The sequence below is a fragment of the Ixodes scapularis genome, unplaced genomic scaffold (genome assembly GCF_016920785.2).
Source record: "Ixodes scapularis isolate PalLabHiFi unplaced genomic scaffold, ASM1692078v2 ptg001212l_1___fragment_1__unscaffolded, whole genome shotgun sequence".
Lineage (NCBI taxonomy): Eukaryota > Metazoa > Arthropoda > Arachnida > Ixodida > Ixodidae > Ixodes > Ixodes scapularis.
Window position 1 is genome coordinate 1,378,709 of NW_024610117.1, and position 13,018 is coordinate 1,391,726.

The window sequence follows — 13,018 nt, forward strand, 5'->3', positions numbered from 1 at the left end:
GAGATGTCCACTAAGTTTCTGCACGAAGTGTGCCAAGTTTCATTAAGACAGCAGGTGTGAAAGTTGTTTCTAACGAATGAAGAAATAAAGCTGTACGGTATATCCAATATTGGACCCAAAATGTTGTGTTATAGCGGGCTGCGCAAAGTGCAGATTTGGGCACACAGGTGCTTGGACTTGACAGTAACATGACACAGCACCTATAATAATAAATTTAAAAAAAAGTGGCATAGGGAAACGAGGTGAAAATTTGGTTTGGGCGGCGTAACTCAGTGGGAAACGGTTTTGACCATGAAAAGGCTGTCAAGAGAATACCACTGGTCGGGGGAGGTGGAGACTTTAGAGGTAGGAAGGGACTAGTGGACTGTACTTCCAATTGAAACAACTTTACGAAAGGTGGTTCCAAAGCCGAGAAAACGAAGTTGTCGGGCAACACACGGTTTGGCCGCCAAGGGCTTTGCGGTCAGCTGTTGTGTAATAACCTGTTGTGCGAGGTGCTGACTTTCGGCCCACAGGTACTTTGACATGACCGTCACTTGGCACAACACTTATTATAACAAAAATAGTTGGCATAGCGAAACCAGGTGGAAATTTAGTTTGGGCGGCGTAACTAAATGGGAACTGGCTTTGACCGTCAAAGGCTGTCAGAAAATACCACTCGTCGTGGGAGGTGCACACTTTATAGGTAGGAAGGGACCAGTGGACGGTACTTCCAGTTCGAACCACTTTGCGATAGGTGGCTCTAAAGCCGAGGAAAAAAAATTGTTGTCTACAGAACTCGGGGTGTCAGTCTTTCCGGCCAAAAGGAGGCTGATCAAGAAAGAAAGCACACCACATAAACTTCCATACTCAAACGCCGATTCTCCAGTGATTCCGAGTTTCATGGTTGTTTTCTTTAGATTTATATTTGTCACTTTTTTTACCGTTCGAATCTTTCTTCGTGAAGTGCAGTTTGTGTGCCATACTTGTCCGGAAATATCAACGACACGTACGATGGGGACGAAACTTCTTTGGAGGGCATTCCTCCAACGAAATTGGCACTGCATACCCGCGAGTGTGGGACGGCATTTCAGTTCGAGCTGAGGTATGTAGGCGTCACTGGTACGAAAACAAACGCAGAGCGCAAAGCGGCAGTGTAGATTATGTCAGCCGTGCCGACACAGTGGCAGACATGATCGGGACACCAAATTTCTCGCGTCGTACGGCACGACTTCATCGTTGTCGCTGTCCCACAAAACATCGGCGAGGTGAAAAACTGTGAAACTTTGTCTCCACGAGATGCGACGCATAACTATTGAAGCACTTAATGACGCAGCACAGGCAGCACCTCATGCTGTGAACCCAGCGCAACAGCACCACTCCGACTTCAGCGCGTACCAACGTACGCGGCGTGGTTTTGGTTTCGTTTTCTTTGGGGTGCTCACTGCCTACCTTCGGTACCGGCCGCGCGGCGGCGCGCCAGTCGCGTCGCACGGAGTGTATAGGGCTCTAACACGATATTGAGGATAGGGCGCCGTACAACGGGGGCACCTTCGCGCGGCAATAGAGCCTCGGCCGTGGTGGGCCGCACACCGCACACCGCAAAAAAAAAAAAAAAAGAGGAAGAAAGATTTTTGTTTGTTTATAATGCAATTAAATGCAAAGGTGCAAGTGAGCTGGACAGTTCGTTTGTTTGAGACTTTTTATGCTCCCTTTTCATCACATTTTTGTGTTAGACTCATTGTAGCCGCTTCGCACTAGCCTGGCAGCAGGCCTGGGTGGAATCGAGCCTTTATTGTCCGAGTGGCTTGTTTGTAGACGCTATCGTTCGTGCTACCAGCAATTCGTGTCGCAGTGAGTTGACGCATGTATACACTGTCAGCAGTGTCAGGATTGAATTCCAGGCACGGGATGGAGGGAATCCCAGGCTGTTGTTTTCATTTCAACTTAACTCCTAAAAGTCAGCCCTTGCTAATCAATGCCACATTGGGTAATTTGGTGCTGAGGACGTCCACCATATCTGACGCACATTTTATATCTGATATATCTGATGTAGCCGGCCCTCGAAGGTTGTAAACAGTTGCATCATGGTGCTTGACGAGGCCTCCAATCCCATCGCAGGCGTTCTTGCCTCCCACTAGCGGATACTAGCCACTTGGCCGACAGGTACTCGGTTTTAGCGAGCTCATGAAGTTGGTGCTTATTCTTGAAGTAGCTTGCTCCGCCGTCACTGACCAACATAAAATGTGCGTAGAAAGGAGCAACGTCCTCAAGCCACTCGTGAATGTTCCCAAGGCCGTAGTACGCACGGGCGGAATCGTGGCTGGTGTCATCACTGATCGGAGCGCAGCTACAAGTTCCTTTTTTTGGTTGTCACTATGCATGACATCGCATGTGAATATCTTCTCTAATAATATATGGCAACCGAAGAGGTTGTGCCCTCTAATGGTTTCGCCTCACCTCCTTTTCCACCAATGAACGCACCCCTTTTTGTGACGTGATCCTCCGGGTGACCAATTAATCAAAAACACGAAAGATGCAGCTACACTGCCTAAAACGTAGACGGGAACGAAGATACGACGTTTCGGGCGAACGTACTTCTTCAAGTGATAGATACGAAACACGGCGAGAAACAAAGAAAGGGTCGTATACGTCACAGGGCTATACATTTGTTACTCACCGATTTTTTGTTTCTTACACGAAGATGGGCTTCCGCCCGAAACTTCGTGTATTCCTTCCCGTCCACGTCCTATTTATTGTAGCACAATAATATTTCTTTTGTGATTACGTGCCGAACATCATTGTTCTCGGCAGCCCCATTTTCTTACACGCTGAGATAAACATCTGCTATCGGAACCACTTCTGTTGATTCCTTTGCTTGGCGTACAGCTGCAGCGGAAAATGAGTAGCACAACAGACCGATGACCGGAGCGGCAAAATCGCGACACGCGGCGCTATTGTTCCCGAGCTCGCCGATAGCGAAAGTGCAAGTCATGTTGCATTTTTCAATGTGGGGGTGGCCGGCAGAAAGTTGGGGGATAACATAGCTTTTAAAATGCAGGCTTTAAAATAAGCTGCTTTCTGCCGGCCGCCCCCGCGTTGAGAAATGGAACGTGACTGTCACTCTCGCTATCGGCGCGCTCGGGAACAAGAGCGCCGCGTGTCGCGATTTTGCCGTTCCCGTCGTCGGTCACTTGTGCTACTCTTTTTCCGTTGCAGCTGTACACAGAGACGCTACACGCCGACTACCGAAAACGTACCCTGCTAAGCGTGGGACAGGCTAGCGTCTCTCGATTGCTCCGGCTCATGCGTACTTTTTTTTTTTTTTTTAGATCTTGTACGAAGAAAAAAATAACTTGCTAAACATTATCACTTAGAAACTATCGCCCACCCCTGCACTGCCAATCTGACCACCCCGGAGCACTCTTACGGGCTGTAAAAATTATGAACTTGTCAACTACGGGTATGTATAAGACACAGAAACAATGCAATAATATTTTTGCACATCATGCTCATAGATACTATTGGCGTTATTTTGGAAGAGTTAAAATATCGAAGATAGCATTTTTTTAAATTGATTTGCAAAAGTATGCATATTTAGTAAAATGCCTCGATTTGAGCGTTTCTCGTAAACTTTTCCTGCTAACCAGTACAACAATATTTATAGCCAAATAGAGGACAACACGCTGGCAAAGTTTGAAAACGGGCTTGAATAAATGAGGACAAAAAAAAAAAAAGTTAAAACTTTGGCAGTATTGCTCAATGTGCCGTCGTCTGTGCGATTTTTTATTTCAAAATAAGGACGTCGATACGTAGTGATAAATAATTTGGGTCAACCATCCCGATACGGGCCAGCAGCCACAACACATTTTGGAGGAGAGCTGCCTGAAATGCCAATTTTGCTAAATCCACAGACAACGCTTCAGATTGAGCAGGTGTTTCTGACTTGTTTTCTTGAAGGTAAGTAACTTTGGGGGGGGAAGGGGGGGGGGGGGGGTTCCCTAAAACAAAGACCGGTTCCGTTTTTCTGGGCATTGAGGCAGCAAGATGCATTTTTCTGGTCAAAATTAAAAACTGTCACCGGACACGGTCGGTCGTTCTTATCTGAAGACAGAGTCGTCCTAGAGAAAACTGCCGCGGCATAACATAACAGAACTGCATGTATATTTGACGCACAAATATCAGTAAGCTAGGTGGCCTCTTTACGTTTTATTTATGTAGAATACGCATGCAACATCACATTTTAATGCTTTCTTTTAGTGGGTAGAGGAAAATCGGACCCTCCTAGTAACATATTTTTGTAGCTTTACCTTTTCGAGTACAAAAGAGGGATTTTAGTAGTGGAGGAGAAGTAACCAAACTTAGGAACGACTATAGAGACACGACAAGAAATGTAGAAACGAAAACTGGTGGTCAGTCAAGTGCAAAACAAGCACCCAGGAGATTTTATTCACATTGCGTGGTCGCATTTTAATATTGCAATTATGAAATTCGTCTAAACTTGGAAAATAGACGCAAGGGGAAACGTTCCCAATTGAAAGAAAGCATGTTGTTCCTTTCCTCACTCAGAATACTGTAGCGGGACTTGGTTCTTCCTCCACAACCCCAACACAGTGAAGACGATGACGAGTTAATGTTTCAAAGGCCTGCGCATAGAATGATAACATCATGTCCCTTGATTGCAGATTAGCGCAGTCTTCAGGCACGGGTCCGCCCAAGTTGAAGGACTGGAGGCGGTCACAAACTGGAGTCGATAAGACTGTTTGCCGAGCCGACCAAGTCTTGCGCTAGAACGTATAAATAGCAGATTGGTTAAAAGCAGAGTCAATAATTATGTTCAATGCAGGACACCAAGTAACAGTTGTGAGCTTCCATGAAAATTTCAAACTAGGTAATGATAGCGACGTACTTCGTCCCTCGAACACATCCGAATCTGGAAGCAATCTGTTTACAAAAGAAGCTATACGTTTATTCAGTGTATGGTTCGCACCAACCTGAAGTACACAAAGTGATTCTCAATCGATCGTGGCAATCGCACCATTCTGATAAAGGGAAAATGTACATCACTTGCGACAGAAATCATAACTGAATGGGGACGTCATAAAAAAAGTTCTTACCTCTTGATTTCGGTTTTCTTCGGGAAGGCCAGCCGACTGACATATCGCGACTGAAAAGTCTAGGCCCTCTAAACCAATAACGACCACAACAGAGCGGTCGTGCGCGAACAGCCGTCACCGCCGGATGGACAACATATCGGCGTTCAGAGTTCTGCGAATCCTCCGGAGAAGTCACTCCCCGCGAACATTCACCGACCGCACTCCGCACCCCTCTAGCCCCTCGGGGCGACTGCCGGCCGCGGCCCGCCGCCGCCGCTGCCGTGGGCGACTCGGCACGAGCCTCACAAACCCGCGAATCCGCTGCGAGCATCGAATGCGACGTCATCACGTGTCATTTACGTCACCCTACCGAAGGAGACGTGAAGCGCCGTCCGCGAATTTCTCGGGGCACGGAAGCACTGTGAAGGCTGTCACTAGCGGCGTTTTGGTTGCGTTTCGACTACACTGAAGGAAATGCAACTGTAACGAACCAAAATGTGGTTTACGTTCTTTCCCGAGGAGTTTTAAGGGACACGAGCTCTCATTCCGCTGCTAGACCCAGATACGTTACGCACTCATTCGCCTTGGAGGGAGAGCGCCTCTTCACGCCTTCGACGCGCGCGCCATCTGGATTCTTGAAAAGTTCCTATCGGAGATGAAAATCGAGGAGCGCTCCCTCTTAAGGGAAATGCATCACATGACGGAGCATATCAGTCCATGTTTAGCCTTGACCAAGGAGGACTCAGCTATCTACGACCTGAAGCTCTGTGGCTGTGCAAGCTCGTCTGCACCTTTGTCGAGGGGGTTCTACACTAGGCAGAGATTCGTGTTTGTGGAAGTATTTGCAAGGTCCTCTCGAGCGCTGTGCTTCCACACCTTATGGACTGCCCGCTAATGTGGTGTGTTCACTGCCGAGACCCCTACCACAGCGAAGAGCTCTGCGAGCTCTTTCTCAGAAAACTCCTCAGACATTTTTTGACAAACTGGGCTGGTGACCTAAACAGCCCACTAGAAAATATATTGAGGCTTTCGCGGAAGCCTCTTTCCCGAAAGGTACTCTGCTTGTGAACTATATGGCTCCCTTAGTCTGTTTTTTTTTTTTTTTTGTGAACAATGAAGTTTATATTGCTGAAGTTATGCATGCGGAATCCGATTTTATATTGTCCTTCACAGATGAATAAATGGCACAGCTCGCGCGTGCTCGAGCGTCGGTTAAAACCTGAAATCATACGGCCCTAGCTATATCCAACTATAAAGGCCCGTTCACACTCTTGCGACCGAGTGCGACCGAGTACGACTGAGAGAGACGAGTTCTCTTAAAACTTGCCAAATGTTTTTAAAATGAGGGAACAAACTGGCATTGTGGCGCCATCTATGCGGTGACCCTGGAACTGCATTTCACAAGAGCGAAGGTTTTGCGGGATTTCCGAGGTCAAATGTGCGTAATACCCATAGAAAGGCTCGTTTATAACATTGACAAAAGTTTTTCGAGCCAAGAAAGAAAGGATAATGCGCGAGAAATAAAAAAAAAAATATGCCGGACCGCCGAGTTTACACTGCTTCCCAATAGATGGCACCAGTGTGTTTTCTGGTTTAAGAAGTTGTAAGGAACCTAGGTTTAAGAGGTCGCAAGAGTGTGAACGGGCCTTAACTCCTATATTACAGTGGAAATAGAAACGGGGCGACAGTTACGGGAACAAGAAAACGACAATTCGCTCATACTGCCAGCAGAATGCAGCTCTAACGCGCAGCCTGCTGCTGAGTGAGCTTTTCGCAGAAAGAATCATATGCTTTTATTTTACACAGATTTGTCACATCATTTATTCAATCTGGCACTCGTTGCAGTTGAGACTTGCGGCTTCACGAAAAACAATCTAAATAGCCACACCGGGCCCGGCCGGGCGTACTGCTTCTCTCTCACTATATTTCGTCTTACCTTACCATGGACTAACCGTGAACGCCGTGCTAGCGCGAGCGGCTAGCCTTTACTGCCTTAACTGGAGCACTCGCTGCACGAGCGCTCACGCAGCCGCCGAGGCTTCCTTCGAAGCAACTATCTCGCGCTTTTAGCACGCTCGGCTAACAAGTACATACTAACGTGAAACGAAATATACACGTTTGCAAGTCCGCCTTCAGGGCGCTGCCATCTTGCTTGGCTGGCGTGCGCTTGGTCGAGTCATAATCCGATTACGAAGCCTTGCCAAGGCGTCGTAATCGGATTATGGCTGCGCCCAAGAGCGCACCCCACTGAGGAAGATGGCGGAGCCCCGAGACCGGACTTGCAAACGTGTATACACTCCGTGCGACGCGACCGGCGCGCCGCCGCTCGGCCGTTGCTGAAGGTAGGCAGTGAGAGTCCCTGAGAAACGAAACCACGCCGCTTACATTGGTACGCATTGAAGTCGGAGCGGTGCGGTTGCGCTGGGTTAACAGCATGAACTGTTGCGTCGTTAAGTGCTCCAATAGTTATGCGTCGTATCTCGTGTGGACGAAGTTTCACAGTTTTTCACCTCGCCGATGTTTTGTGGGACAGCGACAACGATGGACCCGTGCCGTACGACGCGAGAAATTTGGTCTCCCGGTCATGTCTGCCACTGTGTCGGCACGGCTGACATATTCCACACTGCCGCTTTGCGCTCTGCGTTTGTTTTCGTACCAGTAACGCCTACATGTCTCAGCTCGAACTGAAATTCCATCCCACACTCGCGGGTATGCAGTGAGAATTTCGTTGAAGAAATGCCCTCGAAAGAAATTTCGTCCCCATCGTACGTGTCGATGATCTTTCCGGACCAGTATGGCACGCGGGCTGTACTTCACGAAGAAAGATTCGGACGGTACAAAAATTTACAAATATGAATTTAAGGAAAACTACAATGAAACTTGGAATCACTGCACAATTGATGTTTGAGTATGGAAGTTTATGTGGTGTGCTTTCTTTTTTGATCAGCCTCCTTTTGGATGTGGAAACGCTGACACCCCGAGTCTTGTAGAAAACAATTTTTTTTTTCTCGGCTTTAGAGCCATTTATTGCAAAGTTATTCGAACTGGAAGGACCGTCCACTGGTCCCTTCCGGTCAGGGCTTAAAGTCTGGGGGGTCTCAGGGGGTCTCGACTCCCCCACTTATTTTAACGGGTGGTCTGAGACCCTCCTCCACAGCTCCTGCATTAGTGAAATCAAAATCATATCTTCCAATAACATAGCTTGTTTTCAGGGATGTGACATTTGGGGTTGAGGGTTGCAGGTACAGCGTGGACAGAGTCAGCAGTGGGGTTTATTTTATGTGCATCTATTACATCTCATCAAAAATCCCCCCTTTCCCCTACCTTCTTGTTGGGACCCCGCTCAATTTACGTGGACTTTAAGCACTGTTCCTACCTGTAAAGTGCGCACCTCCCGGCCATGATGAGAGGTATTTTCTTGACAGCCTTTGACGGCCAAACCGGTTCCCATTTAGTTACGCCGCCCAAAAATATTTCCACCTGGTTAGACTATGTCACCTCTTTTAGGTATAACAAGTGTTTTGTCAAGTTACGGTTGTCAAAGTAGCTGTGTGCCGAAAATCAGCACCTCGCACAACCAGACTACTACACAACAGCTGACCGGAAGAGCCTTTGACGGTCAAACCGTGTGTTGGCCGGCAACTTGGTTTTCTCGGCTTTGAAGCCACCTTTCGTAAAGTTGGTTCAATTGGAAGTACAGTGCACTAGTCCCTTTTTACCCGTAAAGTCTCCATCTCCCCCGACGCGTGGTATTCTTTTGGCAGCCCTTTCACGGTTAAAACAGTTTCCCATTCAGTTACGCCGCCCAAACCAAATTTCCACCTGGTTTCCCTAGGCCACCTAATTTTGGTATTATAACCGTGGTGTCAAGTTTAGGTTATGTCCAAGAACCTGTGTGTTCAAATCCGCACTTCGCACAGCCCGGTTATAACACAACATTTTGGGTCCAATATTGGATATTCCTGACAGCTTTATTCCTTTATTCGTTTGAACCATAACTTTCACACCTGCTGCCTTAATAAAACTAGGCCCACTTAGTGCACAAACTTATTGAGCATCTCACTCGCCTCCAAATATCGTCCCAGCAGTCCTACGTTTACCGCGACAAGTGAAACAAATTTACCACTGAGAGCAATTATGGTGGCGGCCATCTTGCTTTTCGGAAAAATGCTCAAACCACTTTTTCGACCGCAACTAAAGAAATTACCCCTAATAACGACTCAAACTCAATATATAAGAAACGGAGAGCAGCTAAATGCCTTTCTTAAATCTTCCCCAGCACTCATGCAACGTCACCCTCAACTTATCGGCTCAAAAATCAAAAGTTCCGTCCGTGCGCGCTTCCGGCGCCACAGCTTCGCACGCGAAAAGGCGCCGCAGGCTGCTGAGCGCGCCTCACAGTCGAACGCCAGCTCCTCCACCAGCGGCGCTACGCGCGTTTTTCAAAGCGCCCCCTATAGTTCCCGCACGGAGTGTATAAACAAGGGCGCCGCCATCTTGAAATGTCGTCACTTCCAGTATGGGCGAAAACATTGTTTTGCCTTCGCCACGCCAATAGAAGGCATTTAGGACATAAACCTAACCGTCACACATTCTCGTTTTGGCTCCCCTCCATTTTTTTTGCTAGTTACATTTTGAAACGTTCTATTATTTTGTCTTCGCCCATACTGGAAGTGACGACAATTCAAGATGGCGGCGCCCCTGTGGAAAATGTCTATAGAGTTCCTCGATATGCTCCCCCGAAAGGAATTCTATCTCTCACCGATAACAAGCGCCACGGCTGGCGCTGCGGGGTAAAGTAGAACTATCGCTCTCACCGGCGGAGTGAGGCATACAGCAGGCCGCTCCCAAGGGGAGTTCTAATCGAGTGGCCGTGTCTGTGCTCACGCAGAGCTGTTTATTGAGAGAGTTTGGCCATACATTGGTTTGAATAGGCGAGCATCTCAAGGCCAACCACATGCCGCGAAACAGCCCCTAGCGCTGGTCGTGTGCTCTAAGTATCTGACACGACTAATTTGAGCCGTTTTAGCGTCGCTAGAGTGGAAAGGTTTAGCTCTCTGTGACTGAAAACTGTGTGCATGTGAGGTTTTAGTCACGCCAATATTCAAGTACAGAATAAACGAACGTGCGCTCCAAACCAGGGCCGACTTGCTAGAAACAGCGTCTCAGCCGAGACGGGGAAAGAAAGCACTGCCAAAGCCAGCGCACGAGCCGAGCGGGACTCCCCGTCTCAAGACGCTCGCGCACCGCACTACTGTTGTTTTTTTTGTTTTTTTTTTTTCAGCCAGTCTCTGCTTAGACGCTGCTCTAGCAAGCCGGCCCAGAGCCGAACTGTCACCTATGCTCCATCTGCACAAACATCAGCAGCGCAGACGAAGGCATTGGCACGAGCGCGTGGCTTTGAAAAGTGGATATCTCCTAATAGAACACTGTACTCCTATGCACCAGAAGAAGAAAATAAATGGTGCTATGGAGAATTCGGTCTTTGGCCTATGCACCAGATCTCGCACAAACAAAAGCGTTTTGCTGAGCTAGGCTCACGCGCCTGTGCCTTTGCCTTTACTGCAGACATTTGTAAGATGGAGTAGAGAGGCCGAGATTAAACGCTTCTATTTCACGCTTTAAATGTCGTTTGCAATATTGTGACGTCGCGGTCTCCTGATTGGTCGACGCTGTGTCACAAATTTAGTTTACGCTCTAAGCGCGGGGGGAATATTCGGCGCTGGCGGCGGCCTTTGCTCCGCCTATTGGCCAAACTCTCCCAATATACGGCTCTGTGGGCGCGGCAAAGACGGCTCGTGCCGCCTCATGTACCACACACGCAGAACTCCAGCGAGCTTGTCGCACGAGCAGGAAGACCATGGTGTACCGGGGTGTCATGGCAACGAGATAATGTTTTTTTGCTCTCACACAGTTTCGCCGTTTGGCCGCCGGCGACACTGTCAGCCGTGGGCACGGTGGCAGCGGAAGGATGCAGCCTTTCGGATGCCCGTCGAACGAACGCTATCTGATTCCTCGCGCCGCGCGTTCAGCCCCACCGTGTTTTCACCTAAAAAGTGTATACCTTACACCGTACCGGTGGGTGCCGGGGTATGTCAACGTGTAGCTGAATCCGCGAGCCGAATGTCACGCGCCAGTCGTTGCAAGATCCCCCCCCCCCCCTCCCTCCTCTAAGCTCGGAGCTTACTGTGACGAGCGGTGTTGACGGTGTTGTAGCATTGGCATTTTTGTTTTCTCTTCTCAGATGCTGTTGAGTAGATGTGCTGGTTTAATACGGTCTACCGATACGACTTCTTCGCGAGCTTCGATGGCCAGGGTGAATGGCTTTTCATGAAGTTCAAGTACAGCATAAGGTCCATCGTAAGGTCACTGTAGTGGACGTCTGACGGAGTCGTCTCGCGCGAACACAAGACTGCAATGTTCGAGGCCACGGCTCACGAAGACCGTGCGTGATTGTATTCTGGGCGCGGTTGGTTACAGATTTCTTGTGGAAGCGACCTTAATTGGTTTGTGTAGCTCTCGCAGTCTTTGTCGCTCGCGTCATCGGTACTGCGAAACACTTCGCCGGGTAATCGAAGGGTAGTGCCCGCCATACGCCATTTCGGCGGCGCTGCACTTCAGCTCGTCACGCAGTTAAGTGCGGATGCCCAACTTGAAACACGTATGTTAGCGTACAGGGTGTTCAACTGCTGAGTGCAACACGCGAGCACCGTCCGGAGAGAAAGCCCGCGCCATCTACCGGCGCAGTCTGGCAGCTCAAGCGGCTGTTCGTATCGATAGTTTCCAACAAGTTAAGAAACGCTGGGCATGCTCGCTCCCCGCTCCTCAGCTAATGAGGTATCAGATATCCATTGTAAGCACCTAAAAAAAATAAAGCGATGCGCGTGAACGTAGTAGGCCACGTCTTGCGATTCTTGAATCATTTCTGAGAAGAACAGTTATTCAGACCAAAAAGATGCAGTTGTTTTATTATTCACAAAAATAAAGTTTCTCTCTTCAAAACGTACTTAGCATCGCCGCATGAACTGTTTAGAGGAATCCAAGAGAGAGCGCTAGAAAAATTAACGGTTAACATTAGTGAAAGCTCGGCAATACTAGGGGCATATAGCTTTTGGCTAATACAGCTTTGCCCGAAGGCGTTAGCTAGTGCCAGAGTTTTTTGGCACTTCTATGGATTTTGTCTGGCTCACCACATAATTGCCAAAGTGCCATAGTTGAGCCAAACATACCACGCATAAACCAAAGGAGGAGCAGTGAAGCATTGGTATCCCTGAGAACGGCAATGATAATTCTCCTTAGGGAATCGTTGCTTTCTCTTAATATTTTTTTTTATTTTCCCGGTTTCAAAGCTTTTCGATTCGAAAGTAATTGCTTGGAATGGGTGGTTTACATACATTGATTTCTGGGGGGTTACCCCAGAGCGCTTCAGTAGAGTTTTAGCTTATGGCACCTAATACTGATGATTTAATTAATTACACGAAAAATTTACACTTTTAATAGCAAACGCATATGTCCTGAGAGGCTCTCATACCTCTAATTGCTTGGATGCACTTCTGAGGAGTTGCAACTCAGATTTCATATTTACGGGGATTTCGATTCTCGTTACAGATCCTGTAGATTTAAAAGTTATACTGGAGAAAACAGACAACGAAAATGGCTTTTCAATAGTGAACAAGGAATAGGAAATATCGGCCATTGCCAAAATCGGCCATTGCCAAAATCGGCCATTGCCATAACTCTATCATGCGCCATATCAATATACTGCTATGAAATACAGTAGACAGTGTATCAAATAGTGATGATTGGCCTATCACTTACGAACTGCCAGAAGCCGCCAGGAACCCTTCGTATGTCTCATCTTATTATCTTGACCTCGAAATATCTAATCATCAATTAACTTCGAAATTCAATCACTTGTCTGGTGACGCACCATTATTATTTGC